General features: G+C 38.5%; 1 protein-coding gene across 11 annotated transcripts in view; it reads left to right on the top strand.

The window, feature by feature from the left end:
• The window catches only part of RERE (arginine-glutamic acid dipeptide repeats), a 473241-nt gene that overhangs the window by 85069 nt on the left and 360570 nt on the right, over positions 1-27602 (top strand). Inside the window, exon 1 of one of the 11 annotated variants that reach the window (XM_064281198.1) lies at positions 3573-7028. The exons of the other annotated variants lie outside the window; for them this stretch is intronic. The gene's annotated coding sequence lies outside the window, so the exon portion shown is untranslated. Of the gene's footprint in view, positions 1-3572; positions 7029-27602 lie in introns of those variants that run through there. 11 annotated transcript variants of the gene reach the window in all.

Genomic DNA, 27602 nt, shown 5'->3' with positions numbered 1-27602 from the left:
CTGTTATGTGTATTATTTTTTTTTAATTAATCTTAATGTTTGTTTTTGTGATTTCCCTATTTGAGTTGATATCAGGACATTCTGTTTTGTGACCTTGTATTGTGCTTGTATCTGATATTATTGGTTTTCTGACCAAACAATATCCTTTAGTATTTCTTGTAGCTTTGGTTTGGTTTTTGCAAATTCTCTAAACTTGTGTTCATCTGTAAATATCTTAATTTCCCCTTCATATTTCAGAGAGAGTTTTACTGGATATATGATCCTTGGCTGGCAGTTTTTCTCCTTCAGTGCTCTGTATATGTTGTCCCATTCCCTTCTTGCCTGCATGGTTTCTGCTGAGTAGTCTGAACTTATTCTTATTGATTCTCCCTTGAAGGAAACCTTTCTTTTCCCTGGCTGCTTTTAAAAGTTTCTGTTTATCTTTGGTTTTGGCGAGTTTGATGATAATATGTCTTGGTGTTTTTCTTTTTGGACCAATCTTAAATGGGGTTCGATGAGCATCTTGGATAGATATCCTTTTGTCTTTCATGATGTCAGGGAAGTTTTGTGTCAGGAGTTATTCTACTATTTTCTCTGTGTTTTCTGTCCCCCCTCCCTGTTTTGGGACTCCAGTCACCCTCAAGTTATCCTTCTTGATAGAGTCCCACATGATTCTTAGGGTTTCTTCATTTCTTTTAATTCTTTTATCTGATTTTTTTCCAGCTATGTTGGTGTTGATTCCCTGGTCCTCCAGATGTCCCATTCTGCATTCTAATTGCTCGAGTCTGCTCCTCTGACTTCCTATTGCGTTGTCTAATTCTGTAATTTTATTGTTAATCTTTTGGATTTCTGCATGCTGTCTCTCTATGGATTCTTGCAACTTATTAATTTTTCCACTATGTTCTTGAATAATCTTTTTGAGTTCTTCAACAGTTTTATCAGTGTGTTCCTTGGCTTTTTATGCAGTTTGCCTTATTTCGTTTGTGATGTCTTGAAGCATTCTGTAAATTAGTTTTTTATATTCTGTATCTGATAATTCCAGGATTGTGTCTTCATTTGGGAAAGATTTTGATTATTTTGTTTGGGGCGTTGGAGAAGCTGTCATGGTCTGCTTCTTTACGTGGTTTGATATGGACTGCTGTCTCCGAGCCATCACTGGGAAACTAGTTTTTCCAGAAAATCTGCTAAAAAAAAAAATGCAGTCAGATCCCTATCAGAGTTCTCCCTCTGGCTCAGGCTATTCGGATGTTAATGGAGCCGCCTGGGGAGGGTGGGGGAGGGATCAGAGAGATAGGAGAGTAGCACCTCTGAATATAGCCAGAGTTGCTTGTCTTGCTTGGAATGACTATTATATCTGAGATTTCCACGGGGCGCGTCGCCTATGTGTGCTGGCTGTGTGGAGATTGCCCCTGGGGGGTCTGGCCCACTGGAGTCACGGTCAGATCCTCCGCTGCCAGCCTGGGATGGTGCACTCACGACTCCAAAATCAGTCGCTGCCTCCCGGGGACTCCCCCCCGTCCCGCCTACCACGTCGCCGCACGGCCCCCGCGAACCGGCTGGGCTCCCCCCCAGGGTCAGCTCAGGCGAGTGGAGCATCTCCCTGCGACTGCGCCGCGACCGTGCATCCTGACTGGGACGCCACTCTCCCTGTTCCAGGACCCGTCACTGTCTCCCGGGGACTTCTCCCACCAGCTGCGCCGCCACGCTGCCCGCGCGAACTGGCTGGGCCCCCTCCCGGGGTTAGTTCAGGGGGGTGGAGCAGCTCCCCGTGCCCGCGGTCCGCCAAAATCCCGGCGGGACGGCTCCCCAGCTGGGCCGCTGCTCTCCCCGCTCCAAGACCAGTCACTGCCTCCGGGGACTTTTCCCACTGGCTGCGCCACCACGCCACCCGCGCCAACCGGCTGGGCCCCCTCCCGGAATGAGTTCGGGGGCCAGGGCTAGGCCCCTAGTTTCTGTCATCTGCCCCCCTGGGCTTTGCCCCATATCGGGCGCCGAAGGTCACCTGACTGGTACGCTGGCTCCAGGCTCTGAAAACAATCGCTGCCTCCCCGTATTTGTTCGTTCTCCATCTCTAAATCTGTGTTTGCTGTTCAGGGTTCGTAGATTGTTATGTATGTGATCGATTCACTTGTTTTTCCGAGTCCTTGTTGCAAGAGGGATCCGCGGTAGCATCCACCTAGTCCGCCATCTTGGCCCCTCCTCCCTCCAGGAGTTTTTAATGCTCTAGTTAGTCCACACTTAGTCTCCAGCAATTTGTCAAAATTACCATTTATGTGTCCTACCACTGGTGTATCAGCTTCTGCCTCAGGTTAGCCAATCTTGTCTGTGAATCCCCGTGTTATCCTGTCACTCCAGATTTTGTTGTGGAGATTTTCTTGTTACCTTAATTCTCTGAGGAATCTAAGTCATTGATTTTCAGTTTTTCAGCTGCTTTCTTGCTGTGATGGTAGGAGTGACAACTTTCAAGTTCTTTACACATGAGAGCTGTAACTGGAAGTTCAGCGCCCAGCAATCTTTGTTTTTAACAAACTACTGCAGGTGATTCTGATGCATGCTAAATATTGAGAACCACAGATCTAACCCAACTCCCTTATTTTACAGATGAGAACACTGAAGTCTAAAGAGAAGTGATATCTCTAAGATAATTCATTGATAGTCAAACCCTAGATTAGAATCAGGGTTTGAGGAAGCCATTTTCAGATTGATTTTTGTACTTTCCATACTTTCGAAGGAATTCATTGTATTTTATAACGTAAGTTGTAGAAAGGGTCTTTATTTTGATGGTTTACGGATTTGAATCCTTGGTATTTATCCCATATTTATTCCGAGACCCGGTTATATTCACGCTCATTGTTAGAGCTAATCTGGAAGTTTGCCTCAGGCCTACCTCAGGTGTGAGCTCTTAATGTAACATCACTTACAACCTTAGAGCTGCTTTTTTTTTTTTTCCTTCAGTCTTTTGGAACTCCTCATGCGGACTGTCTAATGGGAAGAATCAGATATGTCTTTCAGTTCTTCTTTCCAATGAGTTCCCATCATATCATTTCCTTAATTTTTGCTATAGAGTGAATAGCAGCTCTAACTCCCTTCACTCTTTCCAAGTCAACCCCTCTCCCATGTTGCACACATGACATAGCTCTAAGTTCCTTCCTGGAGAAGACTGGGGATCTTTGTTACAGAGCAGAGGCTGCAGACTTTTTTGGTAAAGGACCAGATAGTAAATATTTTAGGCTTTGTGGGCTGTATGGTCTATGTTGCAACTACTCAACTTTGCTATTGTAGTGGGAAATCAGTGAACCATAGACAATATGTAAACGAATGGCTGTGCTTGTATTCTAATAAAACTTTATTTACAAAAACAGGCTGCAGGCACTTGGCGTGTGGATCCTTGATTGCTAGCCCCTGTGCTAGAGCCCATGGAAATCCTATTACTTCTTTGCTCCAAAGGATGCTACTACTTTTATATACTGGATTGGAGCTCCAAGATTACTTTTATTAGGTTGCTTTCAAAAGTAATGATAGATGTGTGGGTGTGGATCATAGCTTCTTAGTTTTTTTTTTTTTTTAAATGAGGCATGTTGAAGAGGTATAGATTTTTGGTGTTGAAGAGATAACAGATTTTTTTTTTTTTCCTAAATAAGATTGGAGCAGGGATGATTACTTATGGTCTCATGTGAATCTAGATTAAAACAAACAAGAAGAAAAACTCTAGTCATTTACTATAAGAGCTGAAGCAAGCTATACTACTGGTGGTACATGGTAAGGCATATCTTTAATAAATTCTCAAATATTAACAATCAGAAAAAACCAAGTTATGGTGTGTTATGAAGGGAAACCCTGGTGGCTTAGTGGTTAAGTGCTACGGCTGCTAACCAAGAGGCTGGCAGTTCGAATCTGCCAGGCGCTCCTTGGAAACTCTGTCGGCAGTTCTACTCTGTCCTGTAGGGTCACTATGAGTTGGAATCGACTCAACGGCAGTGGGTTGGTGTGTTATGAGTGCCTATTGAGTTTTTAGGCTGGAGGGATAATTTTAATTTACTTTGAGTCCTTCGTAGATTGCTTATTGCATGCTTAGTAAAAGTGGGTATTAGTGTTTGTGATTTGCAGCTAACACAGATCTTGGTTGTCTTGGCTTCTCATTAGTGCCTTAAAATCCCTTTAGGGCCCTGGTTGTCTGGCAAGAGAATAGGTGGGTCAGAGAACTGCTGGGAGCTGAGAGGACAAATGCAAGCTGCAGTAGTTCCTGGGGAACACTGGCTATATTGGGGCCTGAGGTTTGTATATGTGGTCAAATATATGAAATATAGGGTCGCTATGAGTTGGAGTCGACTCGACGGCAGCAGGGGTTTTATATGAACTTGAGGTTTTGCTAGACAGAACTCCTGGCCGAATGGGTTAATTAATATTTGTTCTAGAGATCTCTGAAATTCGAGCTATTTTAAAACTTCTTTTTTAAAATGCAAATTAGAAGATTCTGTTTGCGTGCTTTACTGGCCTTTAATAATGTTGGGTAATTGAAATATACGTTTTTGTAATGACTACTAATCCATTATTAAAAAAAAAGGTCAGTCTACAATTTGGAATACCAAAAGATTGCTTAATTAGAAGGACCTTATGATTTTTTTTTTTTTTTAATGATTAGAATTTAATCACAGTCATGTATTGCTTAATGTCCACGATACGTTCACAGGACATTATGTGATTTGAATGTTGTGCAAACACCATATTACATACAGGCAGTCCCTGGGTTATGAATGCCTGACTTACATACGACCCATAGTTATGAACCAGCCCCCCATAAAAGCCTATTATATTAAAAATTCAAGGCATATACAGTGATTCGTAATAACAAACGGGTGTTGCTTTGTGACATGCATCAAAACATTATTATTTTAAAGATGTTTTAGTGTATCTGGAAGTGTTTCTTTAATGTTTTTTATGCATAGGAATGTATACTATAGACTATGTACCGTACCATTATCTGCCTGGCGGCACAATTGCTTTGTATACAAGAGATGTCAGATACACCTCTTGCATGCAGGAAACTGTTGTGTTTGCTACACCAGCCGGTCCCCAATGTCCCGTTCTGCGATCTGGATTTCTGAGCTTACGAGACCACGGGTGTATACGTGGATGTTGCCTGAATGGACGTTATGTGGCACATGACTGAATTTCAGGCTAAAAAAAAATATCAGACGGCGACTCTAGAGGGCAGTGTAGCTCAGCATGTTCATGCTTCCCCTTGTACTGAAGGTTTTGCTTTGGAAAAAATAATCCGGGTCTTTTGAACTGGTTTTCACCATATGGGGTCCCAAATTGGTAGACATTTGAGTTTGGAACAAAGCGCTCTGGTTTGGCTTGGAAAAGCTATTTAGATAATAGATCATCATTATTTGGTCCTAGGAAATGTCCTTGCTGGGTTTAAAACATACTGGCTTAGGAAAACAGGAATTCACGTTTTGATTCAGTTAAATTGACTTGAGTTTGCTTTTCAGGCATTCGTGGGACATTAAACAAATGGAATAGTATAGCTTATGTTTTCAAATCTTTTTGAATAGGAACTAAATCTATCCTCTATTAGAGAATTCAAATAAATGGAAAGAATTTGACTTATCCTGACATGTTATTAAACATCTCTTTTAAGTGGAAATGTTGAAACCAGATGCATGATTTGTGAATGTCTGTGTCAATGTTGAACTTTTCAAAACTTGTCAAAAGTTTGTGCTCAGCAAAACCCAAAGCATTTTTATGCCAGCCACCTTTTCCTCTAACTTTTAAACTTCTGTGTATTTCTGGGGAAATCTAATCTGTGTATTTTTTACTCATTTCATATAAGTCATCAAATGTGGTTTAGAAAGAACTGTTTTGAAGTTTAAGGATCTCTTGGAGCCTTTAAATTTTTTCTCCCTTAAAAGCAGAAAGTGGGCTTCCAACCATTCTGACCAGGAACACAATAGAAAGTCTTGGGTATAATGGGAGAAAAATGTAGAACAAAATTCAAATTCCTAGAAAAAGCCAGACCTACTGGGCCAATAGAGACTAGAGGAACCCTGGAGATTATCGCGCTAAGCTATCCTTTGAACTTGTAACTGAAGCTCTTTCTGGAGGTCACCTTTCAGTCAAATAATAGATTGGCTTATAAATAAACCATACGACCTGTGATTAATGTGCTCCCATAAACAGTCACCTATATGAGAACAAATGGTTAACATTTATCCAAAAGCAAAGATGAGAAGCCAAGGAGGGGAAGGGAAGCTGGATCAATTGAAACAGAACAAACACTAATGGAAATAATGAGAATGCTGACACATTGGGAAAATTGTAACCAATGTCCTGAAACAGTTTATATAAAAATTGTTAAACGGGAACCTAATTAACTATGTAAACTTTCACCCAAAACATAATATATATGTATTTTAAAAAAGCAGTGGGGATTACAGAGGAAAAGCTAATGAATCTCTTAGAATATTAGGTTTGTTTTAAGATTTTAAGGCTATCGTAAAAATTCAGGAAATAATTTTTGTTACCACTTTTTTTTTTTTTTTTGGTGTTATTACAGTGTGGAAGTAGGCATAACCAGTGGTTAAGTGTGACTAGTATGACTGATGGCCATTTGGGATTGTGAGCTTTTGGTTCTAATTTTGGTCTATTAGCATAACCTCATATACAATATACAAACAGCAATTTTTCAAGCTTCTCTTTTTTTTACCTGATCTAGGATAATATGAATTTACCATTCATGGTTGAAATGCATGTATTTGTAAAGCACTTTGAAATTCTTGGATGAAAGATCTCAACTCAGTGCCCTCAAGTCAACTCATATTTAAGTGCAAATTGAAGAAACACATCACTATGGGGATTCTGTTTCTGGTGTGTGTTCACATGAGTTTATGGGTACCAGCTGAAGTGAATGAGGAATAATATCTCTGTCTTTCTGCTTTGTCTAGTTGCTTATGAGTTACTGCATCTTCCCATGGCTTTCTGCCTCGGTTTGGATAAAATTGTTATTTTTACCTAGGCATAACTATTTCTTCTTTGGAAAGAAACAGGTAAGTTTTTTTTTTTTTTTTCCCCTTTTTTTAATGTCAGGTATTAAGTGTCCACATTTTTCAGAATTGTCCCAGTGAAAGGGCAGTTGGGAAACAGGAGTGAGTGCTGAGTATTAGCTTTGATTATTGGGTGTTAACTTCACCTCTGGCATCACCTGTGTATATATCTTTTTTTCTCCATCCTAATCACAAAGGGTAATATAAAATATTTATTTATGTGTGCAAAATAGACAACACATGTCACATTAGATCTTTCACATGAAATTGCGTGTTTTCAAAATTGATACAGAGTTGGTATGATATGAGGGTAAACCATAGAATTTTATGTTTTAGAAGAAAAAATTTGAAGTTAGAGCCTGTCTTTTGCAGAAAAAGCTTTGGGGTTGGATATTCATTTATACAGCATCTACAAATAGAAGGTAAAGATTTTTAAGGAGAACTAAACCTGATTTTACAAAGGACTTGGGAGGTGCCTGCTCAATTTCCAAACTTGAAATTAACAGACTTATTGTTTTCTATTTTAATTTTAGGTAATGGTAGAACATTACTTTAACAGAGAGAATATTACTAAGTGTCCCCTTCCCCCATTGGAATGTAAATTGCCAGTCTCCTGGTATTTTAAAAAAATACAGGAGAAATTTTTCTTAACCTAAGATTTAAATACCATTTAAATTTGTTCCATTCATTTTATTTATTCCATTCACTATATACTATTCGATTTATTTCTCACACTTTTGAAAGCTTCCCTATCTCTAAGACCTCATCCCAGTCCTTTGGACCAATTTTAGAGTTATAATTTTTCCCCAGTGTTACGGACTGAATTATGTCCCCCCCAAAAATATGTGTTGTAAATCCTAACCTCTATGCCTGTGGTTATAATCCCATTTAGGCATGGGTTTTCTTTGTTATGCTAATGAGGCAGGATTCGTGTAGGATGTATCTTGAATCAGTTTCTTTTGAGATATAAAAGAGATTAAACTAGCAGAGCAGAGATGGAGGAAGAGAGATGCCAAGCTACGTGAGGATTGCCCAGGAGCAGAAGCTCAGAAGAGATAAGGACCTTCCTTCAGAGCTGACAGAGAGAGTCTTCCTCTAGAGCCGGTACCCTGAGTTAGGACTTGTAGCCTCCTGAACTGTCAGAAAATAAGTTTCTGCTTGTTAAAGCCACTCACTTGTGGTATTTCTGTTATAGCAGCACTAGACAACTAAGACACCCAGTTTACCCGTCTTCATTTCTTGATTTTGTTCTACTTGATGGCAGTTGCTCCTTTTCCTTCAGAGAACAAATTTTCTCAGTTTTGATTATAAAATGTTTCAAATTATCTGTCTAAATAAGCCTTGTTTTATATGAGCATACACCTTTAGATACTACATAAGAGGATTACATGTTATGGGTATAGAGCAGTTTCAGAGGTAGGATAATTCATGAAACAGAGATGTTAGCTGATCAACACTTGAGGGAATTTCCTTTTCAACTCCAGATTTGCCTGTTAGAGCACATTCCTTTTCAGTAGTTACACCCCTTCTGGTCATTGCTTCTTAATAACATGTTTTGTAACTCTCTTGGAATAGCTAGAACAGAGGTCAGAAAGCTGTCTGTAAAAGGCTGGCTGGTAAATATTTTAGGCTTCGTGTGCCACACTGCCTCTGTCGCCAACTACTTAGCCCTCCAGTAAGTTGTTAGATAGCGACTCATAGCAACCCTATGCAATAAGTAACTATAGGCAATATGTAAATAAATGAGCATGGCAGTTTCCAATAAAACTTTACTTATGGACACTGAAATTCAAATTTCATATAATTTGCTGTGTCTTGAAATATTCTTTGGATTTTTTTAAACCAATCATTACAAAATATAAAAATCATTCTTTGCCTGTGGGTCATACAGAAACAGTCAGTGGGTAGGGTTTGACCCGTGGACCATCTTTTGCCAACCCCTGAGCTAGAAACCCAAAGAAGGAGGTACAGAGAAGTAGCTACTTATTAACAACTTTGGTTTATGCAAATATCTATCCAGCATTCTTTTTGTTACTATCAAATATAAAATAAATATATTTCTTAATATGATAGGCAATATAATGATAACTTGAGGGTCTAATGATAGAATAGCTTTGGCATAGGGAAGATAAAAACTGGATTCCTTTGTCAGATATTAAATGTGGAAAATTGCCAAGGGCTATGGAAGAAAATCTTTGATTTACAAGTTGGTGAAAGGCTAGAATACACAGAACTGTATAGATTTGTTTGATATAAAGGCTTCATTTAAGGGAAAGAACTGCCTTCAAGGCTGTTACAGCTTGTGATTTCTATTTTGGTGTATTCTGTCCCCACCTGATGATTTGTGTGATGTAATGATGGTAATTCAGAGTTGGAAAGTAGGTTGTCTCTAATTTTGATCCTTTCGTAGCATTACAGCTTTTTATCTGAACTATTGAAAGAGCCAAACTATCTTCTATACAGGTAGGGATTACTTTCCTTTTCCTGCTTAAAGTTAGAAATAACAGCTTTTGTTGGCACTGAATAGTGCTTGGATGCTATGTATTTCACAGCAGACATATTTTTTCTACTTAACATTGTGAGCAGTTGCTTAACTTGAAGAACTGTTACTTTTGTTGATCCTTGCTATGACAAAAATCAATGTACGCAGCACAGTCTGAATTAATAGGGCTCAGGCTTATTAGGCGGTGAAAATGCTTTTAGTCGATGGTGAACCCTTTAAAGACCTTGTTGGATAGCATACTAAAACGGATTCAAGGGGAAAAATAATTAACACTTAAAAATATTTTTTTGCTTCAAAGTTTATATTGCTCCTTTTAAAAACTCCCTTTACTACCTTATGGGGCTACTCCTAAATTCTGTTTAGAGGGAAAAATACCGTATTTGTATAACCCAAAACTCATTGCCATCGAGTTGATTCCGACTCACAGCGACCCTATTGGACAGAGTAGAACTGCCCACAGGGCTTCCGGGGAGCGCCTGGTGGATTCAAACTGCCAGCCTTTTAGTTAGCAGCCATAGCTCTTAACCACTACGCCACCAGGGTTTCCCATATTTGTATAGTTTGTATTAAACCACAGCCATTCAGTCTAATTATTAATCTCTTGTTGGTAAAAAAAGCCCTTTCAGAAGCTGAAAGGCACTTTGTTCATTCAGTTTTATTTCTAACCTGAAGGCATATTCAGGCTGAGTTGTTAGATTTTCCTACTTTCTGCCTTTTTTTAATCCCTTTTTGCCTCACCCTATCCCCTTAATTTTGGTAATAGTTGGTTAATTTGATGTTCCTAAGGCATTTTTTTTTTTTCTAAGGCATTAGGGATTTGATAGCTGTCTAACTGCTGATCAACATTCCCTTCTAAGCACCCTCTCTTTTTTCTAATGAAAGTTCTAACTGCACTGTACTGTGGGTGGTTTGTGATATGTAGGTAAAGGATCCAAAGGGGAAAGCTATGTTGACTAACAAATGAATTCCCATGGCAAATAGCTTTTTATTATGGAGTACAGAGCCTGAGTTTAAATCCTGGTTCTGAAACTTACTAGCTCTATGGCTTTATTTAACATATGCAGTTTAACATCTTTGTCCCTCAGTTTGTTCATTTGTGAAATGGAGATAATAATATTATCCATCTTATGAGGATATTGTGAAATATGGAAAGGCTTGGTACACTATCTTGAACATAGTTAACACTAAATAAACACTATCATCATCATCATTATCAGTCACTGCTTGGGTGAAAGAGAGCTAATGGGGAGCCATGAGTTTTGGTCAGGGAATGGACATTATCAGAATTGACTTTAAAAAAGATTGCTTTGATAGCTGAGGGAAAGGTGGATGGGGGGCTGGGTGAACAAAGCTAGAGGTAGGATGACCAGCTAGGGAGATAATGAGATTCTGAACTGAGACGGTGGCAGTGGTACTGAAGGAGACAAGAGAAATGCTTAAAATGCATAATCAATAATTCTTAGCAACTGATTGGGTGTAGGGAGGAGGAGGGGAAAGAGTAGAGATTTTTTTGTTTGAGTAGATGGGGGTATCAATAATTAATACTAAAAACATAGGAGGAGGAAAAGGTATGTGGAACATGTTAGTTTGAGGTGCATGTAGGACATTCAGGGAGGGGTATAGGCAGTTGGGTAAATATATATCTGAAGCTCAAGAGGGAGGATGGTTCTAGAGATTTGGTAATTATCGTAATTTATGTAAGCAGGAATTGAGAACTTTGGAGGGGGAAATTGCTGAAAGTGAGTATAAGGCCTGTCCATAGACAGGTACTTTGACGAATACTCACATTTAAAAGTGGGCACAAGAAGGGCAGTTGTGGAACAGAAGAATTTGCTCACTAGAGACATGCAAAAGGATGGTGTTGAGGACTGCTAAGATGGGAAGATATAAATCAGAGGCATTTCCAGTCTTTATGTTTGGGTGATTTTGTCACAGTGCCCAGCAACTCGTTTTTAGGGCAAAGTGTCAAGCCTTGTGCCGAGTTTACACTCGTTAGCTCATTTAACCCTCATGCAACTTTAAGTTAGGTACTATTATTACTTATATGTGTGGGAACCGAGGCTTGGAAAAACTAAGCAGCTTACCTCAGATTATACCATGAGTTAACAGTAAAGTCAGAATTTGACCACAGATGGGCTGACTCCTGAGTTTGCATTCTTGCCTGCTGCACCAAGGAGCCTCTTATCCCAAACAAAGATTTTCTGGGTAGGTGTGAGGCAAGAACAAAGAAAATAGGGACGACGATGTTAGAGAGAGCAAGTTAATGAAGATGGAATATTCGGTGTGATATTTTGGAACAAATGGGTCAGATTAAAAAAAAATTCTCATTGAAAGCCAAGAGGATGACTGGGAAGTTGGGCAGGTAGGGAGAGTGCTGTCAAAATGGAACATGAACTAAGGGCTTCTCTTACTGGGATAACCAATGCTTGAAGCCCGTGGTGTGACTCCTGAGAACTTAAAATCATTTTGTCAGTTTCTCACATCACCTCCCCCTGTTCTCCAAAAACAAACAAATGAATCAAAAACTTATTGGGATTTTGATGGAAATGTTGTTGTTGTTAGTTGCCATGAGTCGGTTCCAGCTTGTGGCAACCTTATGTACAACAGTACAACAGAACTGAATGTCATGTGGTCCTCCATCATTCTCATAAATGCCAGCAGCTGGAAGCTCTGCTGAAACCTGTCCACCATGGGTGACCCTGCTGGTATTTGAAATACTGGTGGCATAGCTTCCAGCGTCATAGCCATGTGCAAGCCACCACAGTATGACAAACTGACAGGTTGCGGTGGATGGAAATAGTATTGATTAATTTGAAGAGTAAGGCATGATTTTTTCCTTGTAGGAACATTGTATGTTTCTCTATTCAAGCCCTCAATAAGGTTTTGAGTTTGAGTTTATGTAAGTCACATATTTCTTCTCAGGAATATTGTTTATATTGTGAATCATTTCTTCGCTAATTTCTAACATGTTATTGCTAGTATTTAGAAAAGCAGCTGATTTTTTTTTAATTGTACGATAACATTACTAAACTCTTAATTAGTTCTAATACTTTCCCAATTTACTGTCTTAGATTTTTCTGTTAGGCAATCCTATTGTCTACAGATAATAATTGCCTCTTCCCTATTTTTTTAACCTTTCATTTCTTTTTCTTGTCTTACTATGACTAACTAGAACGTTCTAAATAATATTAAATAAAAGTGGCAATCAAAATAAAAAAACTTCTGTGCATCGAAGGACATTACCAAGAAAGTAAAAAGACAGCCTAGAGAATGGGAGAAAATATTTGCAAATCATATATCTGATAAGGTGTTAATATCCAAAATATACAAAGAATTCAACAAAAAAAAGATAACCCAATTAAAAAATGTGGCAAAGGACTTGAATAGACATTTCTCCAAAGAAGATATACACGTGGCCAATAAGCACATGAAAAGATGCCCAGCATCATTAGTCATTAGGGAAATATAAATCAAAGCCACAATGAGATACCACTTCACATCTACTAGAATGGCTATTACCAGAAAAGTGGAAAGTTAACAAGTACGACTGAGGATGTGGAGAAACTGGAACCCTCATCCATTGCTAGATGAGTCTCTGTGGAATAAAACAGTTCACTGGTTCCTTAGAAAGCTAAACATGACCCAGCGATTCCACTCCTAGGTATATACTCCAAAGACTTGAGAGTAGAGACTCAGATATATACTTATATACCAGTATTCATTGCAGCATTACCTACAATAGCCAAAAAGTGAATGATTAAACAAGTTGTGGCATAGACATACAATGGAATATTGTTCAGCCATAAAAAGGAATGAAGTTATGATATATGCAGCAACATGGATGAGCCTTGAAAACGTTATGCAGAGTGAAATAAGTCATATACAAAAGGACAGGATACCGTATGAGTGGATGAGAAAATTGTACCTCAAAAAAGAAAATTCGATTTGTGTTTAAACTGGGAAATTATTTAAAATATATCTTATAAAGTCAATTAAGTTAACCTATGCACAAATCCTTTGTAACTGACAGTGCATTATAAATGTAAAGTATTAAATGTAATAAGGCTTCTAGTTTTTGTGGTTGTTGGTGAATGAGACAGCTTGGAACATGGAGGGAACATTCAGCCGAGTTGAATTCTGTTCTATACCAATGGTTTTGTCTCTCTGGACTTCTATTTCTTCATTTCTCAAATGAGAAGATTGGATGCGCTCTGTATGATCTGAGTCCTTTTCTTCCTCTAGAATTCTTCTCTTTTTCTTTAGGCACTTGCATCAAATTATATTTTATGCTACCCTTACTTAAAATTATCCCATGCAAAATAACATGCAATGTAAAATGGAATAAACATATTCTCTCTCATGCTCATGTGATTTTTAAAAATTGCTTAGATAATTTCAGTTTCTGTACCTTCTCTACCCATCCAGTTTTTCCACTTCTCTTTATCTCTGTTGCTTGCCCCAAAAACTTAGTGAAGGAAAACATCAATGAGAATGGTCTGGTTCATTCAACGTTTTTCTTTTGGATTAAACTTCTCCAAAAAAGGAATAGCACTTAGGTTTTTTTGTTTAACCATTATTGTCTATTCCCAATTCCTTGCTACAGTAAAACTTGAGAAAACTGGAACCTGTATAAAGTGGGAACATGTCAGAGAAGGAAAACTCAGGTATTTTCCACTAAGTAGAAAGAGGGGGCAGTGGAAAAGTGGTGGCTTCACTCTGTCAGAGGCAGAAGACTTGCGAGTCTGGCGAGTTCCAGTTCTCACAGGTTTCTCTATATTATAAAAATAGCAGTATTCTGGGAAATGCAGATTGCTCAGTTCATGAGAATATTTTGAGAAATTAAAGGTATCCTCTTTTTAGATAAATATGCAGGTAGCTAGCATTAAATAGTTCACTCAGCAAATAATTAGAAGAATGAGATAAATTTGGAAAGCAGCAGAAAGAAGGCAGGAATTTCACATTATCACTCTAAATTATAACAAAAATCCATAGTAAATGTTAAAAATTTTTTATTAGAATACCTGGCTCATACTGTAGAGTATAATTTTGCATATTCACAGGCATAGGGCAAATGGCTCTTAATTACACATTTTTTCAGCTTGTCGGTCTTGTAATTAAGAACCAGGGATGGTTTTGCACTTAATTTTTTGTAAATTATTTAAGTTAAAAATGAATTAACTTTTAAAGGTTTCTATTATAGAAGATAACACTTTATTCCTTGATTACACGTTTCTGTATGTGAAGATAGTACATTGATCTTTAAACCCTGTTGGGAGGTGGCATGTAAATATATTTTCATTTACTAATGAAGCTAATGGAGAAGAAACTTCATTTTCATCCATAATTTAGAGTTGATAGTAAAAATAGAAACATGTTCTTAATTAATGAACTTTTATTTTTTCTATCCTTGTTAGTCATTGTATTATTTATTGCTGCATAATAAATCACCAAAAACTTAGTGACTTATGATCACAATCATCATTTATTATCCATCACAGTTTCTGTGGTTCAGGAACTCAGGAGTGGCTTGGCTGGGTGGTTCCGACTTAGGGTTTCTCATGAGATTACTGTCAGATGTTGGCTGGGGCTACCATCTTCTCAGTGGTTAACTGGGGCTGGGAGATGGGCCTTCAAAGTGACTTATACACATGGCTGCCATGTTGGTGCTGGCTGTTGGTGGGAAGCCTCAGTCTTTCTCCACGAGGGCCTCTCTACAGGGCTGCCTTAGTGTCCTCATGAAATGGCAGCTGAGTAGTCCAAGACACCAGGATGGAAGCTGTAATTCCTTTTATGACCTAGCTTTGGAAGTTGTATACCATCGGGTCCATGGTATTCCTTTGGACACACAGACTGGCCCTAATTCAGTGTGGAAGGAGATTTCACAGGGTGTGAATAGCAGGATGTGGTCATTGGGGGCCATCTTGGAGCCTGACTAGTTATCCAATCATAATACATGATATATGTGTGGTAGATATTATACCTGTTTACATACACTAGGCATGTTTAATAAAGTTTCTTTTGTTTTTCCCTTCAGCCAGTATTTTTGGGTATCATTTATGTGCAAGGCATATATTGTCGTGAGTTGCTTAATGTCCGTTACAGGTTCTGTGAAATAGGATGTTATGTCATTTGGACATTGTAGGAACACAAGATTGGATACTGCTGCTTACAAGTCGAAGCATGCACTGTTATACGGTAAACTTTTTATTTGTGAGTAGGGAAACTTCACATTAAAATAAGCCAGTAACATAGGCGTTTATTATGACTATCAAGACATATATATTATAGGTTATATATGTACTGTACCATTATACACCTGGCAGTGCAATTGCTTTGTATACAAGAGACATGAGATACACGTGTTGCATGTGGGAAAGTGTTTCGTTTGCTACGTCTGGTTATGTCTGCTATGTCCTATTCTCTGATTGAGATTTCTGAACTCTATTATAACCTTATGGGACCATGGAGAGATATATGTGATCAGACATTGCCCAAATGGATGTTATGTGGTACATGACTGTACATATACATATGCACATACATATACATACGTATATGCATAAGTAAAGACAAGGAGCTCACGATCTGGTAGAGAAGATAGTACGAATAATACTAATCAAATAAGGTAAATGATAAAAAGACAAGTATTGTAGTTTCTTTAAGGAAGACAGAACTAAAGGGATCAGGGAAAGCTTCTTGAAAAGAGAAGCTTTTGAGCTGAATCTGAATAACATGTAGGATTTGGGAATAGAAAATGGAGAAGAAAGAAGGAAGAGTTGAAGCCCAGACTTCAAGGTGGGAAAGAACAGATTGGTAAAGTTACATGGTCCATTCTTTCAAAGTTGGGAAGCAGTGAAGGGACTGAGAGAAGATTGTTTTACTTTAACATTTTTGTTAGTTGAGAAGAATTCAGTGAGGAATCCATAGACAGCAAATGGAAATGAGAGAGGAGATGGAGGATAATTTTTTCAAAGAAAGAAGTTAAGGAAAGGGTACAAATGGAGTTAATCTAGAGAAAGTTTGGTCATTTCTTCCTCAGGGATGGAAAAGAATATGAAGAGTGAAAAACAGAAATATCAGTTAAAGATGGAAGTTGTGAATGTTTTTATCTTTTAGTAAAGTAAGAGGTGAGCTTATTTATAGGAAAGTGAGAAAAATGAGGTTGGAGGTTAGGTACTGAAGCAGATCAGAAAAGACTTGGAATAAACAGTGGGGAAATGTAATAGAGTCAACTAGAGATGATTGGATTGAATGAGTGGAATAAAATCAGTTGACGTACTTTCTTGACTTTTATTCAGCAACACTGTGTAGCTTGGGGGCATGAGTGGAGAAAATTGATTTGTGAATTTGTCTACGGTTGAGATTGTTATTGTTAGTTGCCTTCCTGTTGATTTTGACTCATGGTGACTCCATGTGTGCAGAATAGAACTGCTCCACAGGGTTTTTAAGGCTGTGAGCTTTTGGAAGCAGATCACTGGGCCTGTCTTCCGAGGTGCCTCTGGGTGAGTTCTAATTGCCAACCTTTTGGCTAGTAGTGGAGCACTTAACTGTCTGTGCCACCCAGGGATTCTGGGGTTGAGATTCGTTGTTGTTTTTAGGTGTTCTTGAGTTGATTTCGACTATAGCAACCTCATGTGACAGAGTAAATCTGCTTCCAGGAAGATACGACAGAAAGACAAGAAAGGGAGACAATGGAGTGTGCGTGTGAGAGTTTTATAGAAATGACTGACCTTTGCTGGACAGGGAGTCAGCTGAGACTATTAGACTCCAAGCCATTAGAGAAGCCCTCGTGGCACAGTGAGTAAGCACTCGTCTACTGTGAGTGAGGATCAACTTGATGGCAACAGGTTTGGTTTTTTCCTTTTGAGGCCATTGAGGGGCTTGCTGACAGGTGAGTCTAGAAAGGGTAATGAGTTGTCTCAGTAGGAGTAAGTGGGGAAGTGCCTTGAGGATGGGATGGACCTCAAAAAATGGAGGTTGTTGAGACTTAAATAAGGGGCTTAGAATTTGTTGACCCCTTGTCCTTTCCCTGTTGGCTGCACGCAGTTGACTAATGACACGTCGTGTTCCTCCTCTCACCTCTGTCCTGAGATAAATGCTCCAGGGAAAGCTATCAGGGACAACTGTCTTTCCCACCACTCCCTCTTCCACCATACTGGCTTGACACACATAGTGACACACATTGTGTTACTTCTTTTCCCTCAGTCTTTTCTTAATCACTTCATTCTACTTCAGGAACCCTGGTGGCATAGTGGTTAAGAGTTCTGCTGCTAACTAAAAGGTCGGCAGCTCAAATCCGCCAGGTGCTCCTTGGAAACCCTATGGGGCAGTTCTACTCTCTCCTGTAGGTTTGCTATGAGTCAGAATTTACTTGCTGGCAATGGATTTTGGTTTCCCATTCCACTTCAGGCAATATTTAACGTCCAGCCTTTCTACTTTCTGTTTCAGTTCTTCATTGGTTGCCTCAGGAAGCTATTTCTTTCCAAAAACGAACCCGGATTATAACTGGTTAAGTGTAGAAAGTGGAGCCAGTAATACCTGCGCTAAACAAGAGAAATCTGTACACTTTTAACTTTAAAGTAAGAGCAAATATCATAAAGAAACCGCTTCCCAGCCCTTGAAAATACCCAGAAGACCCATTTAAACCCTCTGCAAGTATCTCCATCACGTAAATCTGTTTTTGCCTCAAATATCAACATTCAAAATAAATATAAAATAGTTCTTATTCATTTAAAAAATTTTCAGCAGTATTTTCTGTAATTTTTCATTGGAAATATATGTCAGCCTTTTAGTTTTAGATTTAGTAGATTTGTGACCTAGCCTGGAAATGTAAACTATAATTTATAGAACTGTTTGTTTGGAAATGTGAATTTTGAATGATGAATCCACAGTGAACTTTTGGAACATACTGAGATTGTAAGTTGGGAAGAGCCTGTGCTTTATAAGTCATGTCTAAAATTATTCATTTTTTATTTTTTTCTCTGCTATACCCCCATATTTAATTATTGTATACTCCTTTTGATTCTGCCTCTTAAATGTCTCTTGATCTTACCATCTTCACTGCTACATACAACCAAATCTTACAACAACAACAAAACTCATTGCTTTCCAGTTGATTCCAACTCATAGCGACCCCATAGGACAGAACTGAACTGTCCCATAGGGTTTCCTAGACTGTAATCTTTACAGAAGCAGACTACCACATCTTTCTCTCATGGAGCGGCTGGTGGGTTCAAGCCACCGACCTTTTGGTTAGCAGCTGAGCAGTTAACCACTATGTCACCAGATTCCCTACAACCAAGTCTAGGATCCCATAATCTGTTACTTGAAATGCAGCGTTAGGCTCAAAACTGGTTCATTTGCTTCTACTTTTGCTGTCCTCTGGTCATATAGCTCTGGTGATATTATAAAAGTAAATCTGATTCTCACTCTCTTCCTTTAAATCTTTTGATTGCTTGCTCCCTTAGCACCCAACTGGGGAGAGAAGAGAATGCAAACTGGTAGGAACTTCAACATGTCCTAGGAGTACTGCCTTAGAGAAAGAGAATGTGTATCAGAGAAAGTGAGCCTCTTTTAGTACCTAATGATTTTCCCACCCATTAGTGAATGAGAAGTAATCAGGGCCCTAGAATCTGACTGATCATGTTAGCAAATATCTTTCTCTGGTCAGAGTAGCACGATAGGATGATCAACTTGTTCCTGCAGGTCCTGTGTCCTGGGAACGCTGTCAGTTGGTTACGCTAGGTGGGAGAGATAGGAGGAAAACGAGTTCTCGAATTCATCATGCAGCCTCTCATCTGGAGGCCTTTGCACATGCTATTCCTCTGCCTAGAATACACAGGTTGGCTAATTCTTCTCAGTCTTTCGGGCCTCAGTTAATTATCCCTAGGGCTTTTAGACTAGGCGAAGTTCCCGGGCTCTAGGTGTGGTAGTGGCCCCAGCATAACGCTGATTGCACTTAACTGTGATTACTTCTTTAATTAGGAAGGCAGCGTGGTATGGTGCAGTGGTGTGCAACCATGGCTACACGTTAGAATCGTCTGGGGAGCCTTCTAAATACTGATGGGCCCTATCCTCAATCTCCAGGCAGCACTGTTTCTAAAAAGCTCACCAGAGATCCACTGTGTAGCCACGACTGAGCCCCACTGGTAGAAAGGTTAGGACCGGAACCCTGGAGCCAGAGACATCTATGTTCAGATCCTGGTCTTATCTTTTTCATTTGTTCAACAAATATTTGCAGAAGCACTGTGTACCAGGCACTGCGCCAGGCGCGAGGGGAAGAAGACAGATGGCCTGTGCCTCTTGGCACCCACGCTGTATTGCTTTCCACAACAGTATTATTTCCTCAACCTCAGTCGTTTATACTGTCATGATTTCTGCTCATTTGACATATACCACCAGCATTGTTATTTAATGTTTTAAAAATATTCTCACTTTTTGCACTAAAACACATTTGTTTTCAAATGAAACTTTATATCACTACTAAATTTAAAAAGCCTGTTACTTGCTATAAATATAGACGGTAACTATAAAAATAAATAACGATAGAAAAGAAACAATAAACTTAAAAAAAAAAAACTTTTACAAAAATTTATTTATAAAAGTAAATTATTTGATGTAGAAAATAAAGCTGCTGATCATTTAGTAATACATAGTTGAATATTTAGCTCCATGTCACTGATAGAGGGTTTTACATTCATATGAAAGATTTTAATTATAATTTCTGACAGACACCAGCAGCCCTTCCAGCAGAGAGAAGCAGGTGTGAGGCAGGAGGCCAAGTAGCGAAATCCCATTGGCCCAGGTCAGGTGCCTGCCTTCACCCACACCCTCATTCCCACCTGGAGAAGAGGCTTTAAAAAACTCTTGGGTGGGAGTAAAACCCTTCCCGATCATCTCCTCCCACATCTGGGGATCTTCCGTGAAGGCAGAAGGGAAGTCCAAGTGCCGAACGCAGGACTTTGAACTGGCTCCCTCTGGTTTGAACCCCTGCTGAGAACTTGCATTTCCACCCCAGATATACTGAATCAGACTCTACAGTTTAACGAGATACCCAGGTGATTCTTATGTATAATAAATGTTGAGAACCACAGCTCTACTAGTGGTTCTCAGAATTCATCCCTAAGCAGCAGTATTAGCATTGCCTGGGAACTTGTTAGAAATGCAAATTCTCAGCAGAGGTTTGACCTGGAGAGACCTGGGTTCAAAGCACTGTAGGAAAGCAAACCCTCTGCTCTGCTCCCAGCTGTTAACCCATCCATGCTGCACAGCACAGGGCAGGGACCTTCAAAGTGGGGTGCTGCTTCTCCAGGAACAAGATGTGCAAGATTATCCATTGGGATGAAGGAGGAATATTATAACTTCTCCTTTTTAATTGTAATGGGTTCTAGATATATTTCATGCTCAAACAGATATAATTTCGGGGTGTGTGCACCTGGAAATTTTTTACTCTTCAGGTTACACAGTTAAGGTAAGGCTTGCTCTGACTTCATCTCCTATTACTACTACCTGTCACGTACTTGGACATGTTGTCAGGAGTGGCCAGTCCCTGGAGAAGGACATCATGTTTGGTAAAGTAGAAGATTAGCAGAAAAGAGGAAGACTATACCCTCAACAAGGTGGATTGACACAGTGGATGCAACAGTGTGCACAAGCAGAACAATTGTGAGGATGGCGCAGGACCAGGCAGTGTTTTGCTCTGTTGCACATAAGGCCGCTGTGAGTTGGAACTGACTCAACGGTACCTAACAACAACAGTCCGCCTCCCCACCCATTCTGCTCCAACCCCTCTGGCCTTCTCCCTGAAACAAGCCAGGTCGTTCCCACCTTAGAACCTTTCCCCTGGTGGTTCCCTGTCCTTGGAATGCTCTTCCTGAGAGATTCACTTTGTGCTCTTGGCTAACTTCCTCATCTCCCTAAAGGGTTGTTTCAGTGTCATTTCTCAGTGAGTCCTACCTTGACTGCCGGTTTTAGAACTGCAGCTGGTGCTCGCCCTAGCTGGTGCACACTCTTAATCCTCTTTATTTTGGTCTACTTTTTCATTTTCTTTAGCAGGTACTACCTTTGGACGTATTGTATATGTACTTATTATATCTCTTGATTATTGTTTGCTTCCGTCTGCTGAATGTAGGCTCTATGAGGCCAGGAATCTTTTTCTACTTTGTTCACAGATACATTCCAAATGCCTGGAGTAGTGCCTGTTCAGTACCTTTACATTGAATGAATAAAGCATCTGGCACATAGTAGGATCAGTACACTTTTTAAAATGAATGAATAAATTATTTAGGAAAATTTGGGAGTAGAAAATGAATGAAACATGTTCCACGCCCTGAAAGAGCTCCACGTAGCGTTGAAAAGGGGGTGATTAACTCTCTGGGGATGGTGGTAGACACAGTAAGCATTTAAGTTACTTTAAGTGTTTTGAAAAATGTGACAATTTTTAATGCATTCAGTGTAGGTAGGCCTACGTTTACTTGTTCAGAGAAAATAGAACGAGGAAAATTATTTTGAATATAGTGCTTGTGACTCTATAGAAACCCTGACTTTTATAGACATGTGTCTTTCCTCCTGTTTGAATTAAGCAGATGAAAAATATCTTGTCATTTGTTTCTTTATGGTTGTGTTCTGTAAGTTGGTGTTCTTTGTATAATTTCATTGCTTTATTAAATATATATACTAGAGTGCCTATGGAAACCCTGGTGGTGTAGTGGTTAAGTGCTATGGCTGCTAACCAGAAGGCCTGCGGTTCGAATCCACTAGGTGCCCCTTGGAAACTCCATGGAGCAGTTTTACTCTGTCCTATAGGGTTGCTATGAGTTGGAATCGACTCGATGGCAGCAAGTTTGGTTTGGTCGGGTATTGGAAATTTATCTGTCACCCCTACTTTTTTTTCTTCTTTCTTTTACTCTGATGCACCTTGAGCCTCTTTGAATATTTAATAATATTTCAAGGATAAATTTGGTATTATTTAGTGATGGAGCATTTTATTTCATCAAAATCTATGGCCAGAATGCTTAGATAATAGCATTTTGATGTTATGTGGCCACCGAATGGCTCCACTGTACTTTCCCCAGCGGGGATGATGGTGAACGGGTGTGGGGAGGCAGGGAAGGAGTTTGCTGCTGAGACAGGCATTGACTGTCACGAGAGATGCTCTGCCTATAGGACCCAGTCAAGCACCTGTCACACTTCTCCTTTCATATAAATAATGCAGTAGCGGTGGTAACAATAATGAAGCAGAAGATACTGATTTTGCTGTGTATCTCCCCCACCCCCTAGTGATGTGCTGTGTAAACACATAATGAATCGCTAACCTCACTGATGGGGTGATGGAGGCCCTGGCTGGTTGTTTTAATCAGGTTCTTAGGAGAATAAATCCGTGACAGAGTTCATGACCACATAATACCTAACAGGCACTCCATTCAGGGCATTACTTGAATTATTCTTTTAATTCTCATGGTAATCTTATGTAGTAGGTACTATTATTAATCATATTTTACAGATGAACATATGGAGACTTGCCCAAGGTTACAGTTAGTATATTGTAGTGCTTGAAGCTAACCCCATCTGACATAAGAGGTGGAACCCTTTTGCGTTGGAAAGCTCCATCAGAGCTAGGGATGAAATGGTGCCTCCATTTACCATATGAGAAGAGCATCACTCACCACTTAAATCACCTGGAAAAATACATAGGACAAAACCTCACCGGTGGTGAAATTAACCAAGTTTTATCCCCAGAACTTAAAAAAAATTTTCAACTGACCAATGAGTCAGAATCCACTCAATGGCAACAGTTTTTTTTTTTAAATGCCTTGTTTTGGGTCAGAGGTCAGTGGCTTATAATTTGTACCATTTCTTTTTTTCTCATGAAATGTGAGACATGACTGCCTTTGCCTGTCTAATTTATCTGGTTGTCTTAATTCTACCATTCTTCACCATCGAAGCGGGCTCACTGCCTCAGTTGGTAGGGACTAAAGCATGAGGGGGAGAGTCTAGGTTCTCATCTGACCTTATTTTTAAAGAAAATCTGTAAAATTCCAGAAATCTAACAGGTTTAGAATTTATAATTTTAGGAATTTATATGAAAGGCCCAATATTCCCTAAGATAAATTGGCTGTTCTCTTTCTTTTGGGTATCACTCTTTCTCTTGGGTTGTTTCACATTCTCTCTCTCAGAGCAAAGAAATGGAGGATATAACAAGGATGCTATTGGTAAGACAGATGTTACTGACTTGAAATTGCATGCACTTATGGTCTTGTGTGTTAACTACTCTTAACAACTGTGTTTACCATTGAAAGTGGAAATACAGAGTTTGATTATAGTTTAGCCAGCTTTTCTTGTTCTGCTCTCCTGTAAATGGATTATTTTTAGTTTAAATTTTTGCTGCAAGCCCTTTCCCACTACTTAATTGACTCTTCCATCACCACTTGCAGTGTACATGTCAGCATTCCCATGGACTCCAATGCACACAATGTAGTCCACACAATGGCAGTTTCTATGTGAATTATTGGACTCTTTTTATTGCTTTTATTGCTGAAAGTGAGAGCCATTCTGGTTACCTTCCAGCCCTCTAATGGAATTCTAGGGAGTACGTGTCTATCTCCTTTCAAAGTTTATCCTAACAGCTCTTGGTGGTCATCGTAAAATTATCCGTCTGAAACTAAACAGATTGCAAATGAAATAGGTGTCCCAGTATTTGCTTTGCTACCGCCTAATGATGCCTCTCTTTGAGTCATTGAATATTTTCAAAGCATAACCTTTAAAGTGTGTTTCCACATCTTAATTTGCCATTTGGCACGTTTAGTTCTAACAAACCACAAGCAAATTTTGTTTCATGAGAGACTGCTTGCCAAGCTTTAATTTAGGTCTTCCTAGAGGATTATTAATGAACTCGTGGAGTATATAGAACACTTTTTATTGACAAAACAGAGGCATTAAAATTCAGCAGTATTCTCAATCAAAGACAAGGCATTATGTTTGGGAGATACTGTACTGAAAAATACCACTGTTAATGATTAGCTTGCAGTTTTGCCTCTATCTAACTTGTATTTGAAAACATCCTTGATTTTCCTTTCTTTTTAGCCATTTTCTTGTTTAAAAATACCTTGAGCTGATTATGGTACGTAGAATAAACAAATGCTAAAAATCATTGCAAAAATCCATGTTAAATTCTTTGAAGCTAGATGATATATTTGCACTTTTGCTTGATAGCAATTATCTCTTGATAGCTGTTACTTCATTTAGTAATATGTCAGTTATACACACTAGAATTATAGTGATTGAGTTTGGTTGGTATATCATTTATTTTTTATTTCTTGTAATTGTTTCTATGTTTTTTTTTCCCTTTTCTTTTGAGATTATTATTATTATTGTGGAGTAGCTAAATTTCAAGAGTCTTGCCAGCAAGTAACAAAAGGTAGTACAACTTGCCCTGTGAAGAAAAAGAAATTTCAGGTCTGGTACCTGTGACTACTTTTTTGGCTTAAGACCAGATTTTTATTTTATTTTTTGAAGTTCTGAAATCTAATGACCCTGTTACCAAATGACTAGAACAAGCAAACAAACCTGTTGCCATTGAGTTGCTTCTGATTCATAGCCACCCTATAGGACAGAGAAGAACTGTCGTGTGGGGTTTCCAAGGAGCGCTGGGTGGATTTGAACTGCTGACCTTTTGCTTAGCGGCTGTAGCTCTCAACCAGTGCGCCACCAGTGTTCCAAAGCATTCTATAGAATGTAATGGTGTATGTCAGTGAGTTTTTTAAATGAAATAACTGAAGTCTTTCAGCAACCTTTTTGTTAATGCTTAATTTTATCTAGGTAATAATATGTGCATGAACTTAAAGAGTCAAATGGAGTTGCAAGGCTTACTTTGGTAAAATATAAATAATAGTTACTGTTCCATCTCTCCCATAATTGAGTCTCACTGCCCAGAGGCAACCATTTCTTTTGTTATTTGTCTGAATATTGCTAAAGAATATGTTTATTTTATTTTTTTACTTTATATTTTAGACATTATTTGCTGACTTTATACAGTGAGAGATTAGAATTTAGACTTTTTATGTCACCTCCATTCTCCTCCATCTTCGCAATGTAGTTACACCACAGTTTGTAATAAATCAATATTGAATGTTATTATGGCAGTGTATATTGTTATAGCTGATCTGTATACTGTACTATGACTTAATTTCTTTTCTTGTACAACTTTTTCACTTTCTTTCCTGGTGTTAATAATTGTCGCATTTTTTGTTTATTTGTTTGCTTAGTGTTGTGTGTTCCTATATCTAAATCAACCTCTAATTTTCCAACAGAACTATATAAAGCTCCTCTGGATGTAGTGGAAAATATCAAGTAATCTATACATTGCTCTTGATGGTATCCCTCCTGGAACCCCTTACCTGAGTTAGTGTCTAGTTCTGCCACCTACCTGTGGGAGTGGGTCTTCTCTTTCATGTCACCCAGGCATCCCCTCAGCCTCTCCTGTGTTAAAGATCATTTTTCTTGGGTTTTTGCCTGATTCCCTTTATCATTTATGAAGTAATTTCTTGTGTAAGGGTGCATGGGAAGTAAATATTTTGAGTCTGTGCACATCTGAAAATGTTTTTATTTTACACTCACACTTGATGAGCAGTTTGGCTGGGTATAAAATTTTAAGTTGGAAACAAATTTTCCTCAAAAATTTGGAGAATTGCTCTATTGTCTTCTAACATCAATAGAAAATTACTTTGACTTGTTTCCTTCTTAACACACCCTACATGAACGACAGGCTTTTGCGGTAATAGCCCTTTGTGGTTTTTGTGTATGTGTGTCTGTGTTTGTATTTTAAAGCACTTTTGCTTGATATTATGATTTTCCAGGCAGTACATTTTAGAATCCAAATGGATTTTAAATTGATATATGTAGTATAATATTTGGACTTTCTGGCCTAAGGTTTTAATAGTATAACATTTAAAATAGTTTTTTTTTTTATATGTAAAATAGACTCCACAAATGATAAAGCCATTGTTTTTGATTGCCTGTGTGAACAAAGGATAACTAGATAAAGAATTAGAATCGTCAAGTTGGATTTTTTGGAATAAAAGTATTCTTTGATGTTGGATATAATATGAAATTTGTTTTGCATCGTAGTATAGTTTTAAAATTATCTTTTAAAAATGCCTTTAAAAGCAGAAATCAATTTGTTGGATAAAGAAGTTTTTAATTAATCTGCGTTGATGTAGTTTTTGGCAGAAATTTGCATTCAAGACAGACTGTCATTCTAACATCTGATTACAATGATCGATATTAGTATAATCATTTAAAATGAGGTGATCAATAGAAAACACATGTAAAATGGCAAGTATCAATTCTTAACAAGTAATTGTTGCTAGGAGGCTGTCAGCATTGGTTACTGTGGTTTTTCTTTAGCTTTTGTAAATAATCACAAAGATAAACTGTTACCCGTCCTCCACTTAAACACACATAACTAAATTAGCTCTTATTTAGTGGTGAAGAATACTTTGGAAAATTATAATTCACATTTTATAACAAGCCTTATTTTAGGATAATTTGTTTTTCTAGTTGTTTGGGCACCTTTTTGGCCCTTCCCTCAGGGACATTAATCCTTGGCTGAAAAAAATAAACTCTAGTCTTCTGTCACACCTAACTGCAAACTGTAGCCATAAAGTCTTAGACTGTTAAAACAAACATTTCTCAACCTTATAGCACAGACTTCCTGTTTTTAAAGCTTTTCTGACCTTCCTGAGAAAAAGACCAATATAGCTATGGTTACATCCTGTGGTTATTGTCATGAAAAAGAAAAATCTATTAAAGTTCTCTAATGCCCTCGAGTATAAAAGTGATTAATACAACAAAAAGTGTATATGGCACTGCATTCATGTCTGATCTTTGCTAGGCCTTCAATAAAAGATAATAGAAGCAGGTCAGCTTTTAATGCTTCTCTGTTTGTTCAGTGTCTGCTACAATTGGAATGTCAGGAAAATCTCACATTAAAGGACCTGCCCTATTCTGGAGAGATTGTAAAGGAAGCATTTGGCAGTCATTTCCTTTCACTTGTGAGAATGAACATGCTTTACGTT

Source organism: Loxodonta africana, chromosome 3 (assembly GCF_030014295.1).
Source record: "Loxodonta africana isolate mLoxAfr1 chromosome 3, mLoxAfr1.hap2, whole genome shotgun sequence".
In the NCBI taxonomy this organism is placed as follows: Eukaryota; Metazoa; Chordata; class Mammalia; order Proboscidea; family Elephantidae; genus Loxodonta; species Loxodonta africana.
The sequence above is the reverse complement of the archived record's forward strand: the minus strand, read 5'-3'. Positions and strand labels throughout refer to the sequence as shown.